Below are 7200 nucleotides of genomic sequence, written 5' to 3' on the forward strand. Positions count from 1 at the left end.
CACCTTTTTTTCTTTGAGCACCTTACTGATGTGTTAATGCTATCTGCTGTCTTTTTGTTACCCATGGGCTGAGCGGTGGCTGCCAGCGGAGATGTGCGGGCGTGTGGGGCCTCTCTGCACAACGTGGCACGGGACCGAGCACGCGGCCATCACCTTCCGCTTCCTCGTGGCATCAGCGGGGACCTGGGTGGAAATTTCTGGGTCGGTCTTCGCCCTGTTTCACGGAGGGAGAAAAGGGGAAGGCGAAACTGGTGAGCAGTGGAGGGGAACAAATGGGGCGCTTTCGTTTTTGAGGAAAATTCCCAACAGTCAGAGTGGAATGAATGGGAAGCTGCACCCCAGGCTGCATCCCGGGGTCTCCACGCCAGCAACTCCCTGCATTCAGCAGCGGCCTTGCCTGCATGGAGACCCGTGGATGTGGCCCCACTGAGCCCCATTCGCTCACATTGCTGCTCGCCTGCCCGCCACGCTCCACACGTGCACCGCAATACAGACATCTCTGGAGAAACATGGTTTGTGATGATGTGAAGAGCAGGTCAACAGTTTTGAGGGGTTAAGTTCCTTTTTTTTCTCTCATTATACTCTGTAAATGGTATGTCAGTTATCAAAAACAAGCAAATAGAAAATTGTTAAAAAAAAAAAAAATACCTTGCATACGCCTTTTCTATCAAGTGCTTTAAAATATAGAATAAATACACACATCCTGCCAGTTTTTTCTTACAGTGAGAGTATCCTTACCTGCCATTTAATATTAGCCTCGTATTTTTCTCACGTATATTTACCTGTGACTTGTATTTGTTATTTAAAACAGGAAAAAAAAAAAATAAAAAAAGAAAATTAACTGTAGCGCTTCATTATACTATATTATTATTATTATTATTGTGACATTTTGGAATACTGTGAAGTTTTATCTCTTGCATATACTTTATACGGAAGTATTACGCCTTAAAAAAATACGAAAATAAATTTTACAAGGTTTCTGTTTTGTGTGGAAGAGTAATTGATGTTGCTAAGAATGATGTTTGTTTTTTTTTTGTTTTTTTTTTTTTTTTAATGTTACCAGCACTTTTTTTGTAAGTTTCACTTTCTGAGGTATTGTACAAGTTCACACTGTTTGTGAAGTTTGAATATGAAGGAATAATTAAAAAAAAAAAAAAAAGACAAAAGAACGTGACAGGTGTCTTTGTGCATTTGTTTTTCTCTGGGGGATCCCGTTGTGATTGCTGTTAAGTCTGACCATCACCAGGAATGGCTGCTGGGGCCGTGTGCTTGGAAGGCTGCGGTGTGCTGTTTGAGTTTGCTATAGATAAAATGAGTTTTGGATGGGTTCCTGAGCACCCTGCTCTGGGTGGCCCTGCGTGGGTTGGGTTGAAGCAACCAACATTGGGTTGGACCATATGGACCGTGCCAACCCGAGCCATTCTGGGGTGTGGTGGAGGACTTCCCACTCCACTAACTGTAAGGGATTTGCACTAGGGCTGGGAGAGCAAGACCCATCACTTTCCAGCCCACCCCAAATGCCTGAAACAGATTCTACCTGTTCATTGACATAGAAAGAGTGAAGTTCTCCCTAGGGCTGGCGGGATCTGCACTCACTCTGAAGGGCCTTTAGTGGTTTTCCCAGGTATTTGCTTTTATTCACAATGACCAGTCCTGTCCTTTTGTTTGACTGTATAAAATAGTAAATAAAAATCCCTTACTCTCCCAAAGCATGTATGGGTTCATGCTGTTCACCAAAGATTTTTGGTACAGAAATAAACTTAAAATGGTCAAAATTATACAGACACTGCATGCAACAGAGAAATGGTTGAATAGAATGGAACAGTGTTGCAATACAGCAGCTTTCAAAACAAACTTTTAAGTGATGCAAATTTTGTTAAATACTACATTTTAAAAATGACAAAAGATGTCAACAGTGCCATTCAGCCCTACTGTTCAGCACTGCCGATTGAGCCCTGCTGTTTTCATAGCGGATGTCATTCTTTTCATACTGCTCCTACAGCATTCCCTGCAGTACAAATTCACCCATGAGATGCAATATTCTAGGACTCTGGGCAGCCTGGTCTAGTGGTTGGCCACCCTGCCCATGGCAAGGGGGTTGAAACTAGATGATCTTTAAGATCCTTTTCAACCCAGGCCATTCTATGATTCTATGATTAAGACAGATGACTTTGATTAAACACATTCAGTAGCCAAGGGCCACGAGGCTCACTGTGAACTCACTCTTGAACCAATGCCTAAAAACTACAGAATAGGTTTCTACAAATTACACCCAGAATGATCTAAAAACAGGGTGTGGGCATTGCCAATGTGCAACTGAGGCTGAGAATTAGAATTACTGTACAAACCAGAATTAGAAATGCAGACATAAGCTAAGTTCCTACTCGCTTCCTGAGCACTGTTTCTCACTGAAGTCTGCTCTCTCTTAACCAAAACCATATGGGACCTGGAAAAATCTCTAATTTTGCTGCAAACAGCTTGGTTCTATTTACCAGCTTTCCACATGGAGCAGATTGAGAGCTCCAAGGAGAGACTAAGGTCTCCTGTCCTAACTTCGTCCTCGTGAAATTTAGGCCCATTTTGTCAACTCGTTTTCTACTGCATGCACTGCATATGAAACAATTATCTTCTCCATTTTCCATAATGCAATGAAGGATCACTGTCTCCACACTCCTCCAATGCCTGTGTGGTAGAAAAGAAGGCATTCTCCCACCATGGATAAGCCTCTCCACAAAGGCTCAGAGGAATATTTTGGCATGCAACTAGCATCCTGTTTCTCACCTACCATCAGCAGAGATCCAAATCTGCCTCACATCTAATGCCTGACACCTCCTTCTGAGAGACTATGACAAATGGGCAGGCTGTGGGCATGCAGCAGTTCACTCTTGTGCAGCCTCAGGTAGGAGGCTGAAGCCTGGAAGGTTTCTGCGGCACAACAAAGCCGTCTTATTATTCAGCAAAGTCCTCTCCACATTGCCTGCAAACAAAGTGAGCATGCTCAGTCCCTCTCACAGACCTCATGTCAGATCTGCATTCTCAGGGACTGAGGGTGAGGGATCACTTCTAGGCACTGCAGCTCACTGTGTTGCCAGTGGCCCAAGCCACAACTTTGTGAGCACATTCCCTGTGTGCCACTGGCAGTGACAACCCTGAAGTGGGTTGGAATGACAAGATGCTGCAATTGGTCCTACCTGGGTCTTGCCCAAGAGACCTTGCTGTCCCTCATTACGAGTGATGATCCCTCATGATGAATGATGGTCACTTAGCTTCTCCTCCTCCCTCACAAGGTGGCACTCACTACTAGTTTTGCTGGTCTTTTTCCAATGAACTCTAGCAGAAACATTTGCAGAAACCTATTCAGAGTGCAAAACTAATTAGGAAAAGCCTCATGAGAAATAGGGCAGAGCAGCAGCACAGATTTCTTATCAGTGCTTCAATGCCTCCACTCACACCACATCGACCCACAGCAAACACTAGGGCCATCTCTAGGCCCAGCTGTGTAGAATTTTGTCATGGGCTATACCTGTCAACACTTGCAAAATTCTGCCTGCCAGATAAAGGTCTCTTTACCTTTCAGCCAGCCCCACAACAGTTTCAATGATTTCCACAAGCAGCTCATTCTCATGCCTCTGCCACAACTCCTCTCCTAGACTGGCTCACCTTTTACAGATCTGGGAGAAACAGAGGAGCCCCAAGAGACCCAAGTGATGCTGGCAATGACAGGACTGATCTCAGGATCACACACTCACCTTCCAGACTTCACTGCCTCCCACTTTGTCAAGTCATCCTTTTTTTATTGCAATGCTTATGCTGCTGATATGGCTTTCACATCACAAGGTACTCAGGTTCACTAGGCCCTCTTCTGCAGGTTGGTCCTCCTCTGCTGCTGTCCCCTAGCATCCATGGGAAAGGCCTTTCACTATGTGTTTTGTGCTTTTGTTTGTTTGTTTTTGGAAGGAACCAAGTTGTTAAAATTTCTCCTCAAATCAGGAGACACACTCTCAGGAACACTGAATTGATTGTTTCCCCAAACTTGAGTCAAGTTTGAGCAATGCTTCAGTATGACCCTACCGCAGGTCATGCTGTCTCCTGAGTTGATGCGCAGATCTTAATGGAAGAGTGAAGAGGAGATGGGGAATAGATGTGATCAGAGATGCATCTTAATACCAGACCAACAGGGTGTGGGAGTCTTTCTGGAAGGAATTACGCACTAAGTGACAAGCAGAAGGAAGACCCTGCAGGAAACTTGTCTCCAGATATGGAGGAAGTGTACCCTCACCTTTGGCCCATGAAGGAAATGAGAGTCTCCTGGGGCTTCTGTGGGGGCTTTAAGCACATTTAGATACACAAGATAAGCATGAAATGTGCATTCTAGAACAAGCTTTTCCTCAGAATTGCACCTACAGTCACTAGGAATGGGAAACCGTTTAGAAATGGGCTTTTGGAAAGACATGGCATGGTCTAACTAAATAGCTGGAAGGAAATGGGGGCATATTATACATACACACACACATGCAAACATTCATTTATACCTTCATACCTTCACACAGCTCTGAGTGGTTTCCTTGCCTTCCTGGTGGCATAAACCTCAGGCACCCAAAGGGAACAGGAGATGTAGGAGAACTCAAAATCACAAACTTGGTGTGGGTTGAAGACTCTTCCTGATTTTCTGAGGAAGGAAATCTTAAGGAAAGACTGGTGAAGGGAGCACTCCTAGGGGTTAATGGGCTAAAAAAGGTCCATCACTGCTCATTACAAGTTTTGCCCCAGCCTTCAGGCTTCTTACCTCCAAGAAGCCAGGCAGTTGTGTGCAGACTGTCACCAGACTGGCTGGAGTCTTCCCTGCTGAGCACCTCTAACCGCTCTGCCTGGGCTCAGAAATCGGTCAGCCGCCCAGCCCAGATGTACAACAAGATGACTGTATGACCAAGCATCTTGATTCCCAAGGCATACACCTCACACCAATCGACAACGCTAGGACACAACAGTGTGACATTCCTCTAGAGCCTCCATCAATGGCTGACAGCACTGCCTGACCCACCAACAGATGGGTAAGCTTCACTGCCTGCTGACTGACATAGATGCAGTCCCAATTTTAATTTGTTTAGAAGTGACCCTACAAAGGTCAACGGATTGATAAAATGGCCACAAGATAAGTATCATTCATATGCAATAGTATATAACATTAGCATAGCCATGTAGTATCCACAGCTGGGAATTTACAGCTCATGCTTTAGGCTATAGCAAAACTCCCAGATCAGGATCTTAAGAAATACACGTCTGAATATTCACATCTGCATGTTTTAGGACATGGAAAAAAGGAACATAACTTTCTTTAAAAACAGCAACTTCAACATTTTTTCAGGCTACTTTCTGACAAGTAAAAATGCCTCCATGTGCCAAAACTGAAATGAATAATTCCCTTTTCCCTATGAAAACACACTAAGTTCAAATCATTTCTACTGAAACTGTGGGTTTTGATGTGGTAACAAAATACTAAATTATAGTCAAATATCATTAAATATAGCCTGTTGTTGTTTTGTTGTTGTTTTGTTGGTTTTTTTGTGTGTTTTTTTTTGTTTTGTTTTGTTTTGTTTTGTTTTTTTGGTGGGGATTTTTTTGTTTTTCAGACATGCTACAGTCTTAATGTTTCTAATAGATACCATGGGATGCAAGACAGCTGTCAGACATAGCCCAGTGATTTTAGAGGTCCAGTCAGATTCTTGAAATGCCTTCAAGTGGGTCCAAGGAAACAATTCCATTTCTTGAATGTGGCTTGGTTTCAAAGGAGGCAAAGGACCTACACATCTCCTCAGAACTGAGTCTCTGTCCTTTTCAAAAGCAGGACGTAGCTGTTCTCAAAACTTCTCACTTGCCAAGAATTTTTTTCTACTATTTCCCTTGGTTTACCTGGCTCCTTTTAAGGAACATTTTACCTCCAACAACCCAGAAGGGAAGGTGTGGACTTTGCCATCATAATCCCACTCGGTTTCCAGAGAGAGCTTTTTTGCCAGGTTTGCTCAGCTGCTCCAATTCCAGCTCACCAACCAAGCATGAGTGTATGGGAACTGCTGCAACACGGCCTGAACCTCTGATTGATCACCTGAGGCAAGCAATGAGTCAGCGCTGGGAGCACAGATGAAAGCAATTTACCTGTGCTGCTGGAAGGGGGTGGAGTCTGGCTTTACCTCTCCTAGACCTATTTAAGAGCTGGCTACCAGTGGGAAAGGATCTCTTCTGGAGATTCCTCCTCTGGAGTTTTGCAGTGAGCCCAGGGTGTGGTAAGCATTCTGTTTGTTCTCTTTTTGTTATTATAATTTTCTATTCCAAACTTTCTTGCTTATTTCACAATTCTAATGTCTTTATATTCGTTGATTATTCAATGAGCCTTTGCTAGCTCCGGAACCATTGTCAGCATCCCTTTGGCTATGTCTCCTTTAAAAGGAGAAAGAGGAATAGAGTGAGATGGGTGATGTAACCCAGAGCTTCCATTAGGGCAGCAGGAAAATTTTGGACAAGACTGCCTCTAGAAGCCTCTTCCCCCCCCCCTTAGCCACTCTATGCAAATTGTTGTAAATCCTTAAGCTTCCAGTCTGTTGCAGGCTTCTGTCATCTTCAGATGCAATCAGAAAAGCAGCAGAAAAATATAAATTACTCATCTCTCTAATTGAAGAGGATCAAAAAAAAGCAGAGCTTTCATCAAGCTCTGTGCACTGTTGAGATCATACATATGGAGATCAACTGCTGTCCTGCTTCTGCAACCCATCCTGTCCCTGTGATGGTATTCAATAGAAAACCCCTGAAATATACTGGATATGCTCAGTTGTTGTTGCCTTGTGCGGCCTTAGATCTCAATCCAGTTTTTGGAATCTGTCATCCTTTTAAGTAAGATTAGCCACAGTTTGTGGCAACGTGCATTTATGGTTCTTGATGACACTCATACAGATGTGAAGACCAAGTCATTATACTGGTGGTGAGAGAAGGACATTAAGCTATTAAAAAGCATCCAAAGGAAGGATATGAAGGTAGTGAAGGTTCTGGAAGGCAAGATGTATTAGGGGTGGCTGAGGTCCCATGGTGTGCTCAGCCCAAAGCAGAGGGGAGGCCTGGTGGTGGCTGTAGCTCCTCCCAGGGAGCAGAGGGACAGTGCTGAGCTCTGCTCTGTGTGACAGTGGCAGGGCCTGAGGGAACGGCATGGAG

This window comes from Tympanuchus pallidicinctus, unplaced genomic scaffold (genome assembly GCF_026119805.1).
Source record: "Tympanuchus pallidicinctus isolate F22 unplaced genomic scaffold, pur_lepc_1.0 scaffold10, whole genome shotgun sequence".
NCBI lineage: Eukaryota > Metazoa > Chordata > Aves > Galliformes > Phasianidae > Tympanuchus > Tympanuchus pallidicinctus.